We start from the raw sequence: 25,281 nt of genomic DNA, 5'->3' as shown, positions 1-25,281 counted from the left end.
TTTACATTCAGCAAATTCTGGCAATTTAAAGGTTATCTCTTCATATAAATAAGACAGTGCTAGAACGTCAAAAGTAAATGACCACAAATGTTTTTGTCAGGAATAGGACGCAATAATAGAAATAATATCTATCTTATTGCAGCTCTTTTAACTGTGTCGCACTGATTGAAAACTAAATTGAAATTATTAAAACGCATCACAAAATCCCTCAAGATGTAATATGAGCCACCAAAATTTATATTAAAATATACCTAGTTTATTTATAGTGTCTTTTTTCTTTTTTCCTTTTTTGCAAGTTTCAGATATTTATTAATCAGTGTAAACCCCAATGCAATACACCAACATGATTTTGTGCATTTGGAGAAGAAATACTTCCTGGTTAAGTGGATAATTGCGCAGATGGTTTCTGAAAGACCTTTATTCTAAGCAGCTTTATAGTGAAACATTTCATTTAGAAGTCTGGACTTTCTTCAGTTTGTTGTAATCTACATTTACTAAATAGAACTGGTATTGCTCATTGGGACCCAGTTTGTTCCAGGGTTCTGGGTTATTCTTTCTGTCCCAACAGACAGCTGGATTGAACGATGCCAGATGCAAGATACACAGCATTACTCTAGTACTTCTGGTTCCAATAAATATAAAAAGGGGGCTCAAGCTTGGATGCTTCTTGTTCTGATGGAGGATCTGGCAGACCATGGTTGCTGGCAGAGGGCTCAGGTCCCTAGTGTTATTTTTCTTGATAAGGTTATTCTTGTTTGTCTGTGTTAAAATTAATTATACAGAAATGTTAATGTTTATTCTTTTTCCTTAATATATATCATTAAGATAATATTAATGCAATTTTAAAATCAAACACTTACTGTCAAATATGAAAAATCATTTTTTCTCTCTACAACATCGTTCTGTCGATTCTATCTCCACACTTCAGAAGCTCTAGAATTCATGTACTTGGAGCACTCCAACTTCTGCATCCTGACTTTGAAATATCCAGGGAAAACGAATAAAGATCCAGGGAAAAATAAAAAGTCAGAGACTAATACAAATTCTTCTTTTGTGTACTATTTACTCCAAAATGCTGTCACTATAATCTAAAAAGTTAAAATAATCTGACACTTTAACCTCTAAGTAAGTCAATTTAAGAGAATACTGGGAGTACTGTTTTTAAGAGACTGATTGAAATCAACCTTTTGGTATGAGAATAATTATTAAGTGGTTTTAGATTCCAGAGCAATAGTTATCTATATACAAGTTATCAGTAGCTGATTGGCTCCAATTATTCCTTCAGACATCTAAGAAAGACAAACCATCAACATAAAAAGCTCTTGCTCCTTTACATATTCATAATACCTCAGTGAATCACCAGGACTGGCACTGATGCTGCCTGAATATTAATGCAGAGCCAACAGCTGAGCTGAAGGGCAAAGCAATATATAGAAACAAACTGCAATTTCCCTCCAGAATTCACAATTTAACTTAATGGTAGACAGCTTTTAAAACTGTTATTATTATTAATTATTATTATTATTATTTCATCCCTTATTACAAAATTGTTCCCCATTTTTTAGAGTACCTAGTCAGATCACTGTAGGATTACAGTACATCTTTTATTTGTATTTTGAGCCAGATTTAATCATGCAATCTTACCCCGAAACTCACAAACTATTCCTGTTTACATGCTCAATAGCTATGCAATATGCACCCTGGAAAGGAGGAATCCAACTTGTACAATGCATTCAGCTGAAGGACATTCTATTTTTATATGCTTTTAAATGTTTCAAATTTGTGAGCAGTTAAAAGTTCGGATAGTTAAGTACTTTTGCCTTCAATTTTTCTCCCTGCTCTGCCCTTTAATTTCTTGTAAAAACCTCTGTCTCCTGACCCCATCCTCTGACACAGCTCGGAGGGCTATTTCTGCCTTGGCTTCTGCTGAGAGCCACAGATTGAGGCTTCCAGAAGAAATGCTGCAATTCCATCCATGAGATGCAGCAAAATATTTGTGGAAGAATGTGTAGGAGGGAGATACATGTTTGCGGTTTGCACGTGTGAGATGTTTGTAACATCGTAATTACATTTATATATTCACGATCACAAGATTGTTTATTACAGGATTCCTTTTTTCCTTGGAGAAGTGGCAGATTACACAAAATCTCCCGGGCATTTGCATTTCCTTTTCCTGAAGAAGCTGCTGTCTGCCAACAGGGCTTTCAGAAAACACACAGGAGTAGATAAAACAGCATTTCTTAAGAACAACCTCAGGTTTAGAAAACAGAGTTCTGTACCTTATCGATTATCACACTGCTTTGCTTTATTTATTTTTATTGGGCTTCTATTTCAAATGACAGAAAATAATCACAGCTATAGCTAATCTTTATTGACCATACATTATGTCAGTCAATTTTTGTTGCATAACAACCTCTAAAATCAGTGGCTTAAAGCACAAAAATATTATCGCTCAAGTGTCTGTGGGTTGCCTGGAATTTGGCTGATGTGGGGATAGGTTTAGCTCGGCATTTCTGTTTCAGGCTGTGGCAGCTGAGGGGGGCATATTTCTCATAGAGTTGGCTTGAGTGACTGCTCCATTTGTCTCAATCTCCGTTAGAGCAATGGCCTAACTAGATAACATTCTACTCATTGTGTTAGCAGAGGCACAAGGGCACAAGCAGAACATATGAGACTTCAAGGCTTATGCTAAGACTCAGAACACTTACCTCCTCCTTATTCTCTTGGTCAAAGTCAAGCATCAGGAAAATAAACATTAACTCTTTAGTAGGTGAGACTGAAATGTCACATGACAAAAGGAGGGGTGAAAAATGTAAACCAATAATACAATTTACTATCCACACTATGGCCCAGATTCCTTTGTTCATATTATATACATCATCTTATTTAGTCCTCAGAGCAGTCCCATGTATTATTGTCATCATTATTTTACAAATAAGAAACTGAGATTCAGAGAAGTTAAGCAACTTGTTTAGGACCACACTACCAGCAAATGATAAAGCAATGATTGACGTCTCAACATATTTTAAACACTATGCAGTTTTTCTCAAATGTTCCATTCTACCTGGTTTCAAAGACTATTTCTATATTTAGTATAGAGATTATAAAGATATGGGATATAATGTTCAGTCATCATTATAATGATAATGATAAGGATAGAGCATAACAAAAACTCTCCTGGGATAACGCTATTCATTTCTAAGTCATCTCATCCTTAAAATTCATTTATACGTGAGACAGAATAAGGATAATGTCTTCAGCAGGGAAGAACCACAGGCAAATTAATAAATTAAATTTCCATTTATAGTTCTTTTGTGACCAATAATTATTCCTTGGAACAAGAAAGACACTTTTCTTTGACAACAAACACCACATATAAAAATTATAACTGATTCTGTTTTATAAAAAAATGCACACCACACAAATACAGTTTTGTAGTTTCTAATACTATTAACCAAAAGCCACAAATAATTATAATACTGACAAAGAATTTTAGTGAATGGGAAATTAATTATTCCAGTGTCAGTAGAAATCTAAGTACACTCCTAATTAAAATATTTTCTAATTGTCTTTTTGGCAATCGATAGCAATGTAGTCTTAGAATATGTTTATATTTGCAGTAGTTTCTTGATTTTACATAGTTTCATTTTTTGTCTAACAGTTGCTTTCAGAAATATGAAGAGGTTTAGTTGAATCAAAAAAAGTAAGTCTGCGATTTCTATATTTTCATACTGTTCTTCATTGTATAAAGTGTGACTTAGTAAATACCACAAATTGTTAAAAAGAGCATAATATTCTAGAATAAACCAGAAAACAATATGGCAAAATTAAATAAGATGGTCTCTGACATAACTCCAACCTCTATGTCACAAGATTTCTCCCCAAAGTTAAGCTGTACACAGAGATGGGACAAATTTTATTTGGGAATACATTGGCATTCATAGAAATTGGAATACTAAAATACTGAAATGAATGTCCAGGTGAATCTTGTGAAATAGCAGATAGAATCTTCATCTTAGATATACACTATTAGTTTTTTCAAGATCACTAGTTGTACTGAATCTCACACTAGTTCCACTTGCCATACTTCACACCAAAATCATTTCAGAACTTCATTAAATGCTTACTGGAAGCTAGGAAGCTGAGAGCATTTCTGAGTATGTTTGTTCTGTTGATGAAAGTATATGATACATAAGAAATATTCAATAATTATTTTTGGAGGAGACAGTATTATGAGATTTACACCACTAGACTCAAACAGAACTGGATTTTTAGTAGTTGAACAAACTTGGTCAAGTTATTTAATACTACAAAACTCCATTTCATTTTGTTTTTACCCATAAAAATGAAGCTAAATCTACCTATGCCACAAAGTTGTTTAGAGGAAATCAAAACATGAATTCATAACCAAGTTTCCCCAACCTTTATGAGTTATGAGTTAAAATGGAATCATATTATTAACTCAGATTTTAATAATTCTAGCTTCTATCTGCTGAGGTAGAACTTCGGTCCCTTCCCCCTAAATCTCTTCCAGTTATGTCTGGATGTCCCCAGTGAGGGTCTCAAATGTGCTCATGAGAGGCCTTCTCCCATTTCTTGACCTTAATCCCTTTCACTGATGCTCATGGCCTACAACAGTACTTGAGAATCGGTTCTTCCCCGGCTGGCTGCAGCTGCCACTCAATCCTCCGAGAAATGCTAATATAGTACCCTATGTTGCTATCTTTTCTACCTGATGTTGTGGCCTCTCTGAGTACCCAAAGGACACTGCATTCTCTGGGCTCCTCATTGAGTTGATGCTCGTATGTATTTGATGCAAAGTAGAAGGATCATCCTTGCCCTTCAGCCTTCTCTCTCTAGAATTTCATTACAAATCAAGTTGTTGAGTGAAGAGAGGTTAATATCTGAGACAGAAATCATGCTGTTGAATACATATGGTCATGTAAATTCACACACACAGACCATCTCCTAACCTTCCCAAGTCATCTTCCTCCTTTAGGATGAATTTTAGCATATGTGAGAAGAGGAAACTCACATCTTGCTGCCAATTACAACCTTTTGGAATGGATTATTTGGAGAGACAGACCCTGTGTTAGAAGGGTTTTGTGTACCTGGTGCATTGTGGCTCACCATTAACATGGACTTCATCATCTCAAATGTCTCCCTTAAGATTTTTCTGGATCTGGGCCCCTTAGAGAATCCCCAGAGAGATCATCATTTATTTGGTCTGGGATGAGTTGCTGGTATAGATAATTTATAAAAGTTCCCTAGATACTCCTACTGTGTTAAGAACCACTATTCAGAGACTCTGAGGAAAACTTACTTTACCAGATAAAATGTGCATTTGTTTTTGTCTATAATTTTAGTAAAATGTCAGGTGTCTGTGAACACCCTGAAATCTAGTTTGAGGATAATTGACTTAAAACCAGTAAGTTTGGTTGTTTCTACATATGAGGGAATAGCCATGGTGGGCAGACTTCTAGAAGAGATATTAACAGGTCCATACCCTAGACAAAGCAATAAACAGCTTCATCTAATACAGTGGGGTTTTCTCCTTATTTATCTGTTTTTTTTTTCTCCCAATGTTGCTGGTATAATGCTATCTCGCAGTAGGTGATTATTAAATGTTTGTTGATTTAATGTTATCGAAGTCCATATTACTACTTAAATTAAGGAGAATATTTGGATATAGTAGATCAGAATGAGAGAATCATAAAGAGAGATTTATAAGTGTTTCAGTTTTGAGAAAGTAGAATGACCAATTTTCATTGACCAGCCAATTAATATTGAAAAAAAACTCTATGTTTTAATTCTAGATAAATAGTAATAACCATTTCTCATAAAACAGAGGAAAATATCAGTGAGAAATGTTTCACTGATGGTGTGGCAAGAAGGTCACAGAAATACTGTGAAGGTTTTAAGTAAATAACCGCTCCCTGGGATGTCTGGAAACTTATGAGACTTGGTTTTTATTGAACTGTAATAAAATCAGCAAGGGTGTTTTCTAGCTAAGACAATGTGAGAAAATAAAATTGCAATTAAGACATGGGAATATTTTGATTATATCAGAAGTAGAATGAGTTAATATTTTCAAATTTTGGCAGCTCCAAAAATCAATTTCCAGAAATAGTTAGGACACTTGGAGCTAGGTACTATGACCCATTCTGCAATTTGACTATTGTTATAGGCCAAAAAAGTGTGCCGAAAGTGAAGAAAGGAGAGAGGGAAAGAGAAGGAGAGTTAGTGTAATGTGGTGAATATTGCCTCTATAAGAAAGCAGATGTATAAATAATTATATAAGGAACTCTATGGATGAATATGAAATAAAATGGCTTTTATAAAATATCAAAACAAAAAAAGATTAGTCTATATTGTTAGGAAGAATATATATATTGCATATATATGAAATAAATATGGATAATTTTTCAGTTTTTTCTCAATATTACCATCTGGAGTAACCATTCTGAATATATATTATGTATAATAAATATACACACAGTTTGACATTTTCTATACCCATACATACCCTTTTCTTTCAAAAATGAGATATTGTCCATTTAATTTTTAATTTTTTAAAAAATATATTATTTATATCTTTCATTGTCATTAAATATGTTCCAGAGCATCATCTCAAAGGTGACATAGTCTCATGTAGCTTTGGCGCTGTCTCATTATCACAAACAATATCGGAGTGAGTATTCTTCCACATAGCTCTCTGTGCACATATTTGTTATTTAAGGAAATTCCTGGATGTGGAACTACTGGTTCAAAATAAATCATTTAAACTGTCAGTTTGAAACACTTGTGATACTGTGGCCAAATACCTTACAAAATGGTTATATGAATTTACAATCTGTCTGAACTGTATATAAGTTTTTAAGAGAAATTGTTCCTAACGTCATGTTATAGAGAATAAGGAAAAAAAAATTGATCTGATGCATAGAAATTCAGTGTCCCTCTCATGTGCTTCTGTATTTGCCTATGATGATCTAAGGCTTCTAGAATCCAATAGCAATTGCATTTTTATTTGTCCTTCATCTCCAATTAGAGTATTAGTTGTGGGTAGAGACTATGCTTTATTTACTATTGCATTTCCAACATCAAATCTACACTACATTCTTCATATAATAGGCATTCAAATATTTGTTGAAGGCATATTAGCAAATAGCATATGAAAATAATTCTGATCGCCCAAAGCTTCAAGGCATAGAATAGAATAAATTATAGCTGATAATGGCAATCTATCAACATATCACAGTGGTAATACCATAGGGTGAAAGTAATGCAAGTAAAACAAATATAAGAACAACAAGGTCAACAAAAATTCACTAAAGGTAGGGAGTCTCTGTAAATACGTGACATTAAGAAAAAAAACCTCATGCATTATGTGTTCAAAATCATTTAAAATGTAATGAAAATTAGTGATATCCACTTTCATCAATAATTTATATTTTATTGTGATTCGACTGTAAATAGTGTCCTTTTAAAAATATTAAAGTTATGAATGTTTACAAAATTAATTATTAAAATTTACAGTAAAATAGGAACTAATCTCTTATGGTGTATGCAACCTCTATACAGCCTCTAACATTTTAGACAATAAAAACAAATAAAGTTTTTTATTTAATAAGAAGATTCAGAAAAAACTGGAAGTTTCATTTGACAACCGTTTCTCCTGGAAAAGCCATCTTTGTATTTGAATACATATGGTTGTTTTAAGAGACTTATTACTTTATAAAATAATATAAGAAGTAGCTACTTCACCTTATAAATAAACAGCTTACACAATCTTAGGTCCAGGTAACAGGTATCATATATCTATCCAGGTAACAGGTATCATATATTTTTGCTTGGATAGAAAATATTCTGCAATGTAAGTGTCAGGATAGTCTGAATAATTTAGATCTTTGTAAGTCAGACAACTGTGCCGGTGACACAGCATATTTGTTTTTCAGTATTATTCTGTGGAATATACTACGTAGGCAATTGAAAGATGATAATCCTTTTTTTTTTTAAATTCTGGTTTAAAAGATAATTTTGTTTTCTATGATTCAATGATGTAAAGCAAAGATCTTATACAATTTGTAACAAACAATTGTTTTTAGCATGTACCATCTTTTATCTCTATATTTATGCCTTAAACTAATGCCATTTTAAAAAGAATACAATTCCAATGCTATTTCCTTTAATTGTAACATATTATCCACACGAGAAGTGAAAAGGGCTAATTGGTTTCAACAATAAACACTACGACATATCCTCTACACCAGGGGTCCCCAACCCCTGGGCCGAGGACTGGTACCGGTCCATGGCCTGTCAGGAACTGGGCCGCACAGCAGGAGGTGAGCGGTGGGCAAGCAAGCAAAGTTTCATCCGTACTTGCAGCCGCTCTCCAGAGCTAGCATCACTGCCTCAGCTCCACCTCAGATCATCAGGCATTAGATTCTCATAGGAGCGCTGGCCCCTGGTGCCAAAAAGGTTGGGGACTACTGCTCTACACCTGTGCTTCTCAAATTTTAATGTTCGTATGAACCTAGTGGAGAAATTGTTAAAATGCAGATCTTGATTCAGTAAGTCTGGAGAGAGCCAAAGATTCTGAAATTTCTAATCAGCTTCCTGATGACACTTCCAGATGCTGCTGGTCAAGGACTACACGTGGAGTAGTCAGCATCTATGATTAAAAGGTCCATGATGGGGGCGGGGGGAGGGTGGTGAGGCGAGAAGGAGTGTTAGAGCAAAGATACAAGGCAACTGATAAAAAAATGTTATAACTTTTCCTCAACAGGTACAGATACTGACCTAGTGATTTTTGTTTGGTGAGCGATTGCTTGTTTGTTTTGTTTTTTAATTTTTTGATTATTAGGAATAAGAAAAAAATCCTTTCTTGTCTGGTAAGCTATGACGAGGTTAAGTCGTACATGAGATTCAGCGAGTGAATGTGTAAACCATCTTTTTTAATAACATCAAAATAAATAAACAAACAAATGTACTAAGCAAAAAGAAAAAGGAAACTAAAGTTAGCTATAGAAAAAAATATAAGGCGAATAGTGGTTTCAAAGGTCTGTTTTAGAATATCAAGGAGAGTCAGACCGAGAAGGACACAGGACTAGATAGCTTATGCGCAGCCGTGAGAGAACAAAGACAAACTGGAAATCACAAGTCTAGATCAGCTCGAGCAAATCGAATTGTGACAGACTCAAATATTTTGCTAGTAAGTAGTTGTTTGGGGTTATGGTTTTGTTTTAAAAATACTGAATAACAATGGAGATTGAAAAGGAGAATGTTTGTCAAAATACTTAAAAATCAGTTTTATTCCTCTGTGAGCCTTTTATACTACAAAAGAATTTCCAGGAATTCTTTTCTTGAACAATCTTTACCAAAGCTATTAATTTATCAACAAATACTCTTGTTTGGTTATTTTACATATGAAAGATATTGACTTCTACGGCATGAATTAGAGCTCAAGTTTATAAACTGAATTCATAGAAACCATGACAGTCTTTCACTAAACAAGAATAGATTTGGAAGACATATTTTTATCAGTCTGGCATGCTTTTTAAGATGATGGCTGTGGCTCTGGAAGCTTTCACGATAAGTGATTCCAGTCAGTAAGGCTCCTTCTCAAGCAGAGAAAAAGGTCCTCATCTATGTAATCAGTCCTTGCTCTTTTATCAAAATAAAAATCACAGGATTAATGGCCATGAAGGGAAAATATCTCTATTAGGGACAAAAAGCCTCCAAGAAATACTATCATGAGAAAAAAAAATAATGAATAACACTTAATCCTAGCTCTGTCCTGCTGGCTAGGAAATTATTAGCTTACAGGATACATTAGTTCTCAGTTTGGTTTTCTAAAAGCAAATCCGGAGAGGAGGGGAGGATTTGCATGAAAGTGTTACGTTAGGAAGTAATTTCAGTGGAAAAAGAAACAAGCACACAAACAATGGGGAAAAAAAGGTAGATAAATAGAAAGAAGTGGGGCAGGGAAAAACAAAAGGCTCCCCAAAAGTGAATATATCAAGCAAGGTTCCACGGAAGGTAACTTTGGATTTACGTCAAAGTTACTGTCCTCTGGATACAGTGTAGATCACACACGTAGGGTTGTCTCAACCAGAAGGCAAAGAAGCTGGAGTATTTATACCCCTGCAGCCGGTGCCATAAATCACCAGGAACTTCTGGTTCTGTCTGTTTAGGCAAAGCAGTTCTGCAGCCTGAGAGGAGTTTTTTGTTTGTTTGTTCGTTTTAATGTTATTTTATTATTAGTTTCAAGTATACGGTACATTGGTTAGACATTTATATAGTTTATAAAAGAGTCCTTCTAATTGCTCCTTCTTTCCTCTGGCCTTCCACCTAGCCATTACATTACTGCTGACTGCATTCCCTCCGCTGTGCTCCCCATCCCATGGCCATCTATCAAGTACTAATTTGTACTTCTTTAACCCTTCACCCCATTCTCCCAGCCCCCAACCTCTGTCTCCTTTGGCCTTCACCAGATTGTCCTCTATACTTGTGAGTCTGTTTTTGATTAATTTGTTGTTTTTGTTCCTTAGATTCCTCATATGAGTGAAATCATGTGGTATTTATCTCTGAGGGGAGTTTTCAGACAATACAACTTTGGGTAGATAGGGGTGAAAGCTCATTAGGAAGCTGTGCGCACACAAATAGTAAAGAGGCAGGTAGGATAGGGGCAGGATGGACAGAATAGGCTTCTCTTCCCAATTATACAAAATAAGACCCTAAATGAAATGTTTATTGTTTAAAAAATATTTGTATAACCTCACTCTATCACAAAAAGGTGCTGTCAAATAAGAAGTGGAAAATATTCACATGTTTGCCAAGTTAGTCATAGGAAACATTTACGGTTACTGTTTAATGTAAATTTGATTATCTACACAGCTTTCTGTTGACAAGTTATCCCTGGTTTTGGCTCTTCCCAACATAAGTTATTGGTGCCTCTGTGTTAAAGCCTCTTTCATAGATGAGCTTCATTCACAAGCACTTTACTGTTTATTTTTTCTTGGAGAATAATTATTTAATCATCCAGCATTGCTTAGTCTAAATCACCTACTCAATATTTCTAAAAGGACACAGAGAAGCAAGTTTCTCTAGTCTCAATTCCATAACTCTTCCATCTTTGTTTCACAGTGGTTTTTAAAATCTTGTTTGCTTTGTTGCTACCATACTTCCTGAGTTTCGTTTTATTTTGTTTATCTAATGCTTCTTAAAATCTTCACTGATGTTATAGATTATTTCTAAATTGCTTAGTTTAGTCAGGACTTTGATTTCAAGTAACAAATACACAACTGAAACTTGCTTCAAAGTTTAGGCGTCTCTTCTTTCCCATACTACAAATTTGTAGCCTTAAAGGGGAATCACTCCTGAATACACACAAAAAAATCCGTTTCTAAACATAATGAACATTTTTATGAATCCAGCATCTATTCCATCTCTTCATAATAGTTTTTCATTTTTGGCGGCGTGAGAACCTACTTTCAATGATATCCACCCAGATGAAGTAGAACCAAGTGATGGAAAGAGGGAATCCAAGGTCCAGAGATATTCTTGAGTTCCTGAAAAGCCATACCCGAACTTTTCATTTTCTCAAGAGTGCACATTCCCATTTGCTAAGACCAATTTTGTCTGTTTTCTGTCACTTTCAACTGAAATAATTCTAACTAAAACATACAATTACTTTGTAGTATTAATATATTTAATGAGCATCATTTTCAAAATAAGTCATGAATTGAGTTCCTAGAACCTCAAATAATGTCAATTTTTAGAATAATGAACCCAGATGAAGTACTGAATTTTACCTGCTATACTAAAGTAAGTTTTAAACTCATAAACAGTCTATTTTAATATAGGACTAAAATCTTCAGTGTAACTCCTTAAGGGAAAACAAAATTATGTATAAAATGTTAGTAACTGACATGACCTAGATAAAAGCATGCTGACGTATTATAACAGAATAATTTCAACTTGTATAAAGATTCCATATCAAATAGAGTGTCTGCTTTTGGTTGAATTACTGTGAAATAATCTGTTAATGTCATTAGTGTGAAAATGTTCTGTGAGAGCTCTAGCTTGCACAGTTCAGCTTATCTAAAGGTAGTCATGGGCCTGGGTTATTTGGGCAATCAATTTGGAACGTTTCATTGGTGAGGGCTTCTAGCCTATCCTAATTAATTATTCAGTAACACATTATTTTCCCTGGCTTCTGATCAGTTAAAATATAACAAGTGCCAAGCAAACCACTCAAGAAGATGAAGAACACTACATTTTCCCAAACACTCCCAACATTATGTTGGAGCAATTTCATTAGGTCTCAGACTTTCATTTTTTAGAAACTCCAAATTCAAGTTTTCACAGCTACTGCCTATTTGTAGTTTCACAGAGAGGGGAAGAGTATTGCAATGCATTACAATAGGGGAGCCTAAGAGGGATAAATGGATTGAGTACTATTGCCAGTTAATCACTTTGAGAAAAAGGCCTTCACCTATAGTAGGAATAAACTCAGTTGGCAAAAAAAGTTATTTCTGACTAATGCAGTCCGAAGACTTGAGGCCAAGACAACTACAGGGTAAACTCTTTATATTTGATAAATATAATCCCTCAATTTCAGATAAAGTTTAATTCATGGATATTTCCTCAAAATCTTTCACATTGCCTTTTCACGTGTCAAATTTGGATTTCCAGTTGGAGTGATAAGAAAAAGGTCTCTGCATATTATTTGAATTAGTTACGAAGCTAGCAACTGCTTCTATACTATTTTAGATTGAAGAGAGATGAAATTTATCCTCAGGACATCTTGACTTAAATATACAACTGAGGCCTATATAAGTCCCCACAAGCCCCTGAGAAGTTTTGGTAACTTCACCCTTCCTCCCAATAGACACTCACATACATACACATGCCACTCCTAAAGCCAGGCAGCTAAGAAGTATTCGCATATCTATAAGCTATATTTATGTGACTATAATTTATTTTCTTGAAAGTTCTAAAGAATCCAAAGATCAATCTGAGCTTTAATAGGACTTGGGGGTAGGAGTAATAGCAATCATAATAATGATAACAACGACAACAACAACAACAGCAACAACTTTTACTGAGTCCTTTTTATATAGCAAATATTTTTTTGAGTCAGTTTATATGTATTACATCATTACCATATGCCAAACATTTAAAAAATGCTTTGCTTGTAATTACCTCACTTAGTTTTCATAACAACTCTTCAAGAGATATATTACTCTATATGTATTCCTCGTTTTCGAGATAAGATAAGTGAGGCACGGTGTCTAAAAGTCTGCCCCAAATTGCACAATTATAAAGTAGAAGACTTTAAATATCAAACCAGGCAATGTGTACCTGGAGCCCACACCCTGATTCACCCATCTTAACTCAAATTTCCACACTTTTCCAGATATGAATGATTGTTAGAATCAAGTAAGTTATTTGTTTAGTGAATTAAGATAGCATAGTAGTTAAAGCATAGACTTTTAGTCAGACATGCTTTCCCACTTATTATGCTGAGTGACATTTGGCAAGTTATTTGTGCCCTGGTTTAACAATTTAATTCTGTAAAACTGGAATACAAATGTATCATTATGTAAGAGACTAAAGAAAAATATATGTATTTGTGTGTATATCTGTGTGTGTTTATGTAATATCGCATTTCTAAGCATTTATTATTTTCAATAAACGGTATTTATTTATTTTGCCCTCTCTGCCAATTTCCAGGAAGAATATAAATCACGTTAGTCAACCATATTAGTTATATGGGCTTCCTCTGCTTAGACAAAATTAGAAAGAGTGGAATACTAAGGTAAGGTGTAGAGGCTGGAGAAATAGAATGCATCATCCCTGCTAAAGGAGAGATAGAGAGCCCATCAGTATCACCTATGAAGAGCCTATGAAAGTGCAGACACTGACTTTCTCATGTTTAAATTCTGAGAGAATCCAGCCATCATACAGTAATGCCGGTCAGGAAAGAACTTTCCTATTTCCTTTACTGTTCATCTCTTCCGATGCTTTGACAGTGGCAAAGTTTAAGGAATCTGAGAGAGGAGTAGAAATGTTAGGCTATAGAAAGGGGAAGGAAGATCTACAGTTGAGATGGAAGGATTGAACCCTATTTTGGATTGGATGCTTCAAATTACAGAATTGAGGCTTTGTTTTTGACTTGGAGTAACCATAGGACTTTATGCTTCTTCAGAGCTGACAAATCAAGGGGCCTGCCCTTTTTAACTTCCAGTGGTAAGAGGACCATAGCTAATAGGCAGCGGAGAAAGAAAGGTAATCAGCTGCCAAAGGATGCCCTGACTTGCAAAGATCTCTGGATATGCCTAATTAATCATAAGATACCTTAAGTTTGATTTAATCTGCATAACCAAATGCAGAGAAAAATAAAACAAAACTTTAGTCCTGCCTTAAAGCAACATGAGAGCCACAGTTTATCACCCCGTTTCCAATCCTGAGTCAGTTCCCAAGCCTAGAGCAGTGTGCTATACCACTTAAGTCTCTTTCGTAACACCAAAAGTAAGTAATTTGTATCTCTTTCTAGGCTTCCCTAGAGTGATTTTTACTGATTAACCCGAGTCACTAGGTGCTGAAAGTGAAATCCAAATACCTTGGGTACAATTGTAAAAGGTAGTGATTAACACTAATTTTTGAAGATGCAAATGTCACTGTAGTCTAGAGTAGGAATTTTCAGTGCTTGTATTTCAAAGCAATTTTCAATTTAAGTCTATGTGGTCTGATATAGATAGAAGTATATATCAGCATTTGTATATGGATGTATGTATGCATAAGTGAATACCTATTTATAAAATAGCAGAATCTTAACATGGGCACTTTGCTATCTTAGGAAGTTTCAAGTAGAATCCTTTGAACCGCCTGTTTCCTGCCAAAATAATGAATTAAACACCCCCTGAGGGTAGCACAGATTAGAACCACCATGAATGAATCAAAAGAAGCAGGAGTGGTCATTGTCAGTCCATTACTATTGGTTCTTCAGTTTGGTCAGCGTAGAATGTTTATGGGACTTGGACAAGGACAGTAGATTACTATGACCTTAATGAGGCAATGACTAGCTGCTGTTGCAGACGTTTTTTCTTAACTAGAAGAAATCAGTGTAGTTATTGGCATTCAGTATTTATCTATTGATTTTGTGAATGCGTTTTGCTCTATTTCAACAAATTAAGACGGAAGTAGTTTGCATTCATCCTGGGACGTTTGCCTATACTCCCTCTTTCTCAACTCTCCCCAGACAAACATAACTAACTGTGGACAAGGGCATGCTTCTGGCTAAATTTCAAAGCTCTGTTGAACTTGGAATTATGGTGTTCAGTTCAGCAAACATGATTGATCCCTATATATGGTAGATGTTGGAGATGCCAACTTGAATAAGGCAATGCCAAACCTTTATCTGAGAAAGGAGCTTGAATTCTGGTATGACTATAGAGACATAAATCAATTCATTCTTTCATTCCACAAGCAATGAGGGTCTACTCTGTGCTAGGAACTGTGCTGTTAGATATACAGGGGTTCAAAAAAGTAGACATGGTGCTGACCTCCTAAAACTTATTTTCTAACTGGTAAGGCAGATTTTAATAAAACAAACAAACAAACAAACAAAAATTGTAAATGTTTCCATGATGTTAGAAAAAATAGAAATGCATTAATGAGAGCCTATGAGAGAGAGTTTAACCTGATCTTAGAGGTGAAGGATAACTTCCATGTGGTGATGATGAGGAATAGAGGATAGGTTCCTAGTTCGAGTGAGTATCATTCGCCATGTCTATTTCAGGTAGAAGACTCATTAAAAACCCAAGGATGTTCAGTATGATGGGAGATCAGGAAAAGAGGCAGGCTTTGTGAGAGATGAAGCTTAGAAAGTGGAGGCCAGATCATACAGAGCTTTGCCAGCCATATTAAGAATTGTGCTCTTTATCTTAACGATGTTACACCACTGAATATTTTTTTATCAGGTAGGTGACATGATTATATATGAACCTTCTGGCCATATTGCAGAGCAGAGCAGTGTGTGTAAGGAGATAAAGTAAGAATGGATGTGGGTAAACCAGTTAGAAGGCAATTGCAATAATCAAAATGATAATGAGAATTTTTTCTAGAGCAATGGTGATAAAGATAGAAATAAATAAGCAGATTTAAGAAATATTTAAGAGTTCACAATGCAATATACATATACATATGTGTGTGTATGTGTGTATATATATATTCCACACACACACACACACACACACACACACACACACACACACACATATATATGCCTTACTATTGAATTGTACACTTGAAACTTACTGGCTTTCATTAACTAATGTCACCATAATAAAAAATAAAATAAAATAAAGAAGAAAAAATAAATATTTAAGAGTTAAAACTGACAAGACACTATGAAAGTTGAGGAGGAGGGTTCAAGCAAGGGAAGCTTCTTATTTTCTAGTTGTCTGCCATTCTTCAACAGAACATTAGTGAAAGGCCATATTTTGAGGAAAAGACAAAATATTTGCTTCTGAAGAGTCTATGTCACATTCAAATGTAAAGGGAAGTATATAAAAAGTGTATGGTGTGGAGATTTCTCAGAAAATTAAACAAAGAATTACCTTATGATCCAGTAATTCTACTTCTGTGCATATACACAAAAGAATCGAAAGCAGAGACCTTGAACAGATATTTACACACCAATGTTCACAGTAGCATTTTTTATAATAGCTAAAAGGTGGAAACAACACAACTGTCCATTGATGGATGAACAGATAAACAAAATGTGGTATATATGTGCAATAGAATTCAACCTTAAAAATGAATGAAATTCTGATACATGCTACAACATGGATGAACTTTGAAAATATTATGCTAAGTGAAGTAAGACAGGCACAAAAGGACAAATATTATATAACTCCACTTATATGAAGTACCTAGCATAGGCAAATGCATAGAAACAGAAAGCAGAATGATGGTTGCTGGGGGCTGGAGAGAGGGTAATAGGAGTTATTGCTTAATGAGTATGGAGTTTCAATTTGGGACGATAAAAAAGGTCTGGAGATGGATGCTAGTGATAGCTGCACGACAGTGTGAACACACTTATGTTACTGAACTATATACTTTAGTTAAAACTTTAAGTTTTCTGTTATGTGTAGTTTGCCATAATATGTAAAACGAAGTATATAAATCTGGAGCTCAGAGTGTTAAGCTAGAGATGTAAATAAAGGAGTCACTGCCATATCTATGACAACTGAAGCCATGTAAAATTGCCTAATTTGAATGTAGGCTAGAAAGAAAAAAAATGAGTATATAACTAAATTTGATGAATGCAAATATTAATTTTATACAGAAGAGGATTGGTCAGAAATTTGAGAGGAAGACATAGAGAGAACAATATCAGAGAAATTAAGGGGAGAGAACATTTCTAGGAACCAGGGATCAATACTGTTTGAATGTTACTTGAATCTCTCTTAGTGGAAGAATTCCATTTCTCATTTATCTTAAAGGCTCCTCCTGGGGCTGTAATGCTAGAATAGTTGTGTTTTTGCTATGAGGCAGAGATCTCTGTAATTCCAATTTGAGCTTTTTTTTTTTTTCCTACTTAGTATGCCATAGGGAATTGCCATCAGGTCACAGATGTGGCGTGAAGAAGGAGAAGAAATTTGGCAGGAATAAGGCACTCTGGAAGTATGAGTTATCTGCTTATGCAAATTACTTGTCTTTAGAACTTGCTCAGGCTCAGTGCTGTACATATTTCTTTTCACTTGATATTTAAAAGCTTCTGAGGATACCAGATTTTATGGCTAGGTATAACAGATTGTATCCAGTTTATGATAGTGGTTGGGGTCAGGTATTTCTGTGGTTCTTGAGGCAGAGAACTCAGCCTGTCTGAGCTGATTCAGAGGTTATTCTTAAGAAGAAAATAGTTACTTGGGAAAAAAAGGCAAAACTTTGCTCTAAAAGTCATGCATCTTCCTCCACGATTCTTCTTTCATGGTTTACAACAGGCTTGATAGCACATCCCCATCTAATTCCTACAATTCAAGTACCACAGCATGTGCTGTTTTATAAGGGCCAGTTGACAAAGCCACTTGTCTTGTACCTTGGACCAGCTAGAAAGTCTTTGTTTGCTCAGGGCCCTACTAAAACTGGTAGGTTTTTTGCTTTATTCAATAAATGGACCTAACTAGAACAACATACTGTGGTATATTCCTTAATCATCTCTAGAGGCCACCCAAGCACATTTAGTGGTAAGGAAATAAAAATGTGTAAACATATCCTATATCTTGCACTAGATCACTGAGACTCAAAAAAACTTTCCCAGGTAATAAAAACCTGTCCTTCCCAATCCCTGGCACCATACTCTGGGGTATAAAGCACTGTTTACTTCCTTATTCCTCGATCCTATTGCAAGAAGTCATCACTGTAGAGGTTCATTACGACCTATAGGAAGAAGAGTTAGTTGAGATCCCTATTGACTAAACAGTGGCACAGACCCTAAGAGTGGACATCTCTATGGCTAGATTGTAAAAATTTGTTCTTGCCCTGCAAATCCCAAGATAATGAAACTGTTCTGCAGTGTATGTGGTTGAGTTGGGAAAAATAAATTACATGAAACAGCAGTCCCCAACCTTTTTGGTTCCAGGGACCACTGCTCCTATGAGAATCTAATGCCTGATGATCTGAAGTGGAGCTGATGCAGTGATGGGGAGCTGGGGAGTGGCTGCAAATACAAATGAAGCTTCACTGGCTCACCTGCTACTCACCTCCTGCTGTGCGGCCTGGTTCCTAACAGGCCACAGACCGGTACCGATCTGCAGTCCGGAGGTTGGGTATCCCTGACATAAAACATTGATACTACTGTCCAGAATCATGCAGGGTCTTAATAGTAGTGTTAAAGCAAGCATGAGTAAGAATGTGTATGAGAAAAAATAAAAACACTCTGCAAATCATTTCTCTCTTTTACATAAAGTTAGAGATAAAAAATAATGAAAAAATTTCTTAAATACTGGAAATTGTATTCACTGATCTGGTCTTCCTTGTCATCATTTTTCCTGCACATCACAGGCTACCCCTGGTCCATTTTCCTGTCCATCCAATCCCTAGTGTCCAATTCCTCTCAAGTATTTAAAGTAGTTGAACAATTGGCTAACTGACCTCCCTGCATTATCTTAGCCAAAAATTGGTACTTCAATTCTTTCAATTGTAAAGTGAAAAGCTGTGTCCTATAAAAGGATCTCAGACATTGAGAAGCAAGTGGAAATATATTATGAATTATTAATACATTTAAAAGCTCCTTATCTATGAAAATAAACTTGATTTTGTCAGTTTTAGGTGACTGGATGGCTAGAACCAGAAAGTTAAATCTGCATTCTCCTTGTTCACCTAGAAATACGCCCTGGGGAGGTGAGGTCAGTAAGTGATGGCTTTGCTGAAGTCTAGACTCAGGGTATTGCTGGAGAAGAAGCAACAGTTTCTCTGACCAAAATTTATTGCACAAAGCGGGGGTCCTGTCTTAGAGGTAAATATCTATAGGTTGACTAATGTCCTTGAGTTGGGCTAATGGAGCCCTTGTACTCAGCAGTGTGTGGTAAGTTTGAACGGGAGTGACACAGCTGTTTTTAGCAAAGGCAGAAATTAAACACACACACACACACACACACACGCCATATTTGAGTTAGCAGAAGCAGTGAATCAGTATGGGCCTTGTCATGAAGGTAAGAGTAGAAAGAAGGTGGAATGGTGGCAAAAGTAGAGACAGTAAGTAGGAATAGAGATGGGGAATGGTCCAGCATAATGTTGCATCCTTTGATTGTGAAATATTATATCTCTTTTCTTCAGTGGGGTGACAAGGCAACCAGGTCATTAGCGCTGGATGCTGGATGCTGAATGCACCATCCTGAACTGCATTCATGTTCTTTGGGAGGTCCACTCTAAAATTAAATCTCATTAACTAAAGCAAATTGAAGCAAAAAACAAACAAACAAAAAAATCCAGTACACCATTTTAATCAGATCAATCACTTATTGTACAAAATTTTCATCATGTAAAAATATATCAGTCAGTTGTAATTCATTTTAAAACAAGCTGTCTATTTACCTTATGTGATTGGGTTAAAACTATATAGTCTTAGATGAAATGGTATATCAATTCTTTGAACAATTTGCTATTGAAGTAGCTTTCAGAAAGAGTCCGCATTTTAAGACTTTGTTCTCTGAATCTTTCTTGATCCCAGTTTTCTTATTTGTAAGATAAGTGGTCTCCATTATATGATTGTTTGGATACTACATATTTTCTAAGCTGTAATTCCCAGTCTATGTTTATACTACAGAAACTAATTTTACCACAGACCTAATATATTGCAGAAATTCAGATAATTATTTCTGGTTATAGAATACAAGAATAAAACTACAATACTTTTTTTTTTGTTGTTTTAATTTTTAAATGAGACTTCTCAGACACTTAAAAATGTTTTATTAAGGTCAAACTGTTGGTATATTTAGAAAAAGCATTTTTAAAATTATCTCTGAATATAAGAATTTTCTAAAAAAATTAAAGAAGGAAAAGACCAGTATTGCAAAGAATTTATGAGAAAGCAAAATACAATAATTTGTGTTAAAGAAAAAGATGGATTATCGCCTTCTACTTTAGAGTAACTTATTTTATCTCAGGTTTAGATCTTCTTGTAAAAACTTTTCTGTCTTCATTTAATTAGTAAACACCTCATATGTATCAATAAAGTTGATTTATGTAATGGACTTATATTGTTTGTAGTTGTAGATAATAAAGATTAAATTTCTGTATGACAAAAGATTATGGACATTGTGATTCAGGTCAACATGAGTTCACGATGTTGGCAAAATGAGTATTTTTATATGTCGAAGCTGCCAAGAATCTTCCCAGAGTCCTTTATTTAAAGGAAGAAGACTGTATTTCTCAAGAAAAAAATCCTGTAAAGTTTTATGTACGTTCTATTGACTCTTTGTCTTCCTGACATATTTAATAGTTCCTGTTAAAGCCACAAGATATTGAATGAGAGGGTTCTCAGTTGGGTCACTGCTCCATTTGAATAAACCTTTAAAGCTTTAGTCTCCAGGAACTGGCAGCTATTACAATGAGACCCATTTCACATGTAACATATAACGGTTTGTCCAAAGATCATTATAATTACATATGAAACTTCTCTGAAACTAAGTCTTTAAAAAGGAATAATTAGTAGCTGAGGATTTAGTCCTATATTTTGTCCTCTTAGCTTTAAGCATGCCTAACTCAGCTCTTGATGCCATACCGGCAAACCTTTCCTTTTGTGCCAATACAAGAAAAGTAATTGGCTTTATCTGTGCTAATTTGCCAATGGTAGTTGTTGAGAACTTCAAATGCCCTTTCCACTGTCAGTGCCTGCTTTCCACCGGTGTGTTTTATATTACTCATTCAACGGGCATGAAGTGGGGTGTGGCAACTGTGGGATTTGAACCCTCTATCCAGCAAGTTTTGGAAAGTAGCATTTGTTCACCATGACTTTAGTTTTAGTTTCAGCTTCTTAATTAGGTTTCTACAAACTTCTTAAAGTTGTATTTATTGTTTATTTGAGCTACCATCAGCATATGCAGTAGCAACAAAGCCCTACCCGATAGCATATAGACGACCCGTAGCTATTTAATGTTTGTGCTGCAACCAGATACCTTCAATTCCCCTTTTACCACGTTTTTTTTGATATCATCCACTTCCATTTTCTTTTCAAGCACCAGTACCAGTACATGGCTCTTCTGTCCTTGAGATATTGGAACTGCTTTTGCCCATAGGTACAAAAAATTTGAAGCAACTGAGAGTTAATGTGCCCATCACCTGGGGTAACCTTAACCAATACCGAACAGTGAGGCAGAATTAAAGTCCAGCTCCCTAGCCTGGGATAAGGATAAATCTGAGGCATAACTTACTCTCCAGAGTTTGTCAGCAGGAACAGGCTGAAGCTATCATCTGAGACTTTCACCGGAAATTGAACTCTTCTTGCCTTCCACTGTCCTTTGCAGGACATCCCTGGGAACACTTCTTTAAATTATTTTAACACGCATCCTCAGCTAAGATTTTATGTCTAACTTAAGACACACCTACTATAGAGACCTCACTGTCATGCCCAAATATCTCCTCCTGGTGGCAACACGGAGAGTATCAGAGTTGTTCTTTGCATTCACTGCATGACCTTTTTATTGAATACCCGCTCTGTAACAGGTACTGAGAGAGATAAAAATAAGACAATGGCATTATCTCTGCCTCAAAGAGCTAATGATCTCTGGAACCAAAAGAGAAGTGACAACAAATGTGACCACAGGTAAGATCTGCACAGCTGTCATAAGGAAACAAAGGGGAAGCAGCATGGGAAGGAGAAAAGTTTCCTGAGAATCAGAACAACAGAATCTCATCATCTGAGATACATCAAACACTTCCAGGTTCTATGCCAGCATCTTTTCTTATCAGAAGAGGCCAAAGCAGATTTTTTTTTTTCATATATTAAAACATAGTAAATAGTTGCAGACTTGAATTGAAAAGAGCAGCTTATGTCCAGTTAAAGTAGGCCTCAGAATGACAAAAATGAATGAAGTATACAGGTAGACAATACAAAGAAAGATTGAGAGACTAGTCCAGAGACTGTTTGATAGCAAATAAAATTCCCTTAAGGTCAAAGCCATAAATATGCTCCATTTAGGACATTAAGAATTTAATAGTGAATCCTACTATATTAGGTGGAACTATGCCTCATTAACGTAGGTCAAAAATGGAAAAAAAAGTAATCACTTTTATATGGTTCCACCAAATCCAATGTTCTACAGAGTAGCACACCTTTGACATAAATATATATAGAATTGTATAGGTCATCTAGTCCAAGCTATCCATCTACACCGATTTAAAAGTTCTTCTACTTGGTGTTACAGACTCGCTTTCAGCATTTTAGTGATGCAAACAAAGCTCATTCATGAGATTAGTGATCATTTGTAGGTCTGCTCAATTACAAACATTGTAACTTTTTAAATCCTACTTATAATATTGGGAGATAACATTTTATTAATTTTCTCTTTTAAATTACAAACTCATTTCTTTTAATATACCTCTTATGATGAGATCTTTTTGATCACTCCTCTCTGGTGTCTCCATAACTGATTAGTTTTAGAACAGGATATATCATATCAGTATTGTGCACTGAGCTTTTACGTCATGGTATTTTCTCTGCAATTGAGGGAATTATAAAGAAACTTCAACGCTTTGCAACTCCTTGCTCATGAATAAATGAAGAAGAAATTTTGTTTTCCAATTTCTAACTGAAAATAATATGTAAAAAAATAATCTAGGTGGGAAAACTGAAATGAATAGATAAAAAAGTCTGGTATCCCCTCTACCACTTTTAAGAAAGCAAAACAGTAGGGGCAAGCCACACCAAGAGACCACCTGTTGAGAGTCTGACAATAATTTGGGGTGAAGAAATAACTGATTTGTGGATGAGAAGACTTTGTCCCAAAAGACAATTTTGTTCAATGACTATATTAAATAACGATATAAAGGAAATGAAATATAATTATCTAATTTCTTTTTTGCATTTTCATTGTTAGAATAAAATGTACTTAAACAATTAGAGGAAAATCTTGTTCACAAATGAATAAAACTGAATGAATTAAATACAAAGAGATATTCATAAATCAAAATAAGATAGCAAAAGAAAAATAAATAGATGTAAGTACTAAAAATATTTTAAAATAAAAATAACAAAAAATCACCTCTAAACTATATAAGCAATATAATAATAATAAAATTCATATGGTTCTGGAATGTGTCAAAAATACAATATTAAAGCATTAAGAAACCATTCTTCCTTCATAAAGTTACTTGGCTTTAGTTCCCCAGCTAAAACTCTGGAGTATTAGGTTTAATTTGAGTCTGTATTTTAATAAAGAATATGAAGAAATTAAGTATATGCCAAAGGATTTTTAAAAATACTGAGGAGAAATCTAGTTGTGTTAAAAGGCTAAATAAAGTTCTGCTTGCTCAGAAAATGGAATAAAAAGAATGAATTATTTTTTCTTTTAATAATTTTATTTTCAAGTACAGTTGTCATACAATATTACATTAGTTTCATGTGTACAACATGGTGATTAGGCATTATGTAACTTACGAAGTGATCACCCCCATAAATCTAGTACCCATATAACATCATATGTAGTTATTACAATATTGACTATATTCCTTGTGCTATATTTTATATCCCCATGATTATTTTGTAACCACTAATTTGTACTTACCCCCATAACCCCCTCCCATCTGGCAACCACCAAATGTTCTCTATATCTATGAGTTTGTTTCTGTTTTGTTTATTTTGTTCTTTAGATTCCATATGTAAGTGAAATCATATGGCATTTGTCTTTCTCTGTCTGACTTACTCCACTCAGCACAATACCCTCTAGGTCCATCTGTGTTGTTGCAGATGGCAAGATTTCATTCTTTCTTGTGGCTGAGTAATATTCCATTGTATATATGTACCACTTCTTTATCCATTCATCTATTGATGGACATCCAAGTTGCCTCCATATCTTGGCTATTGTAAATAATGCTGCAATGCACATATAAATGCACATGTCCCTTTGAAGTAGTGTTTTGGGTTTCTTCAGATAAATACCCAGAAGCGGGATAACTGGGTCCCTGTCTCTTGCTATAGCCTTTGCTTTAAAGTCTATTTTGTCTGGCATAAGTATTACTACCTTAGGTTTTGTTTGTTTGTTTGTTTCCATTTTCATGAAATATCTTTTTTCAACCTTTTACTTTCAGTCCGTGTGTGTCTTTCGATCTGAAGCAAGTCTCTTGTAGGCAGTATATTTAAAGGTCTTGTTTTCTTATCCATTTGGCCGCCTTATATTTTGGTTGAGCGCTTAATTCATTTACATTTAAAGTAATTGTTAATAGATATGTAGTTATTGACATTTTATTATTCCTATTTTTTATCTTTTTTTCTCCTTATTTTTCTTAAAGTCCCTGTAAGATTTCTTGTATTACTGGTTTAGTGCTGATAAACTCCTTTAACTTTTTCTTGTCTGGGAAGCTCTTTATATGTCCTTTGATTCTAAATAATAGTTTTGCTGAGTAATCTTGATTGTAGCTCCTTGCTTTCATCACTTTGACTATTTCGTGCCAATCTCTCCTGACCTGAAAAGTTTCCATTGAGAAATCAGCTGCCAGTCTTATGGGAGATCCCTTGTAGTTAACTAACTGCTTTTCTTTTGCTGCTTTTAC

General features: G+C 35.0%; 2 pseudogenes; one reads left to right on the top strand and one right to left on the bottom strand.

The window, feature by feature from the left end:
- Nucleotides 1–447: 447 nt before the first annotated feature.
- On the bottom strand, nucleotides 448–696 carry LOC105304731 (annotated as a pseudogene).
- Nucleotides 697–22,262: 21,566 nt separating this feature from the next.
- Nucleotides 22,263–25,281, top strand: part of LOC105304730 — a 33,432-nt pseudogene continuing 30,413 nt past the window's right edge.

This window comes from Pteropus vampyrus, unplaced genomic scaffold, assembly GCF_000151845.1.
Source record: "Pteropus vampyrus isolate Shadow unplaced genomic scaffold, Pvam_2.0 Scaffold351, whole genome shotgun sequence".
NCBI classification, from domain to species: Eukaryota; Metazoa; Chordata; class Mammalia; order Chiroptera; family Pteropodidae; genus Pteropus; species Pteropus vampyrus.
The sequence above is the reverse complement of the archived record's forward strand: the minus strand, read 5'-3'. Positions and strand labels throughout refer to the sequence as shown.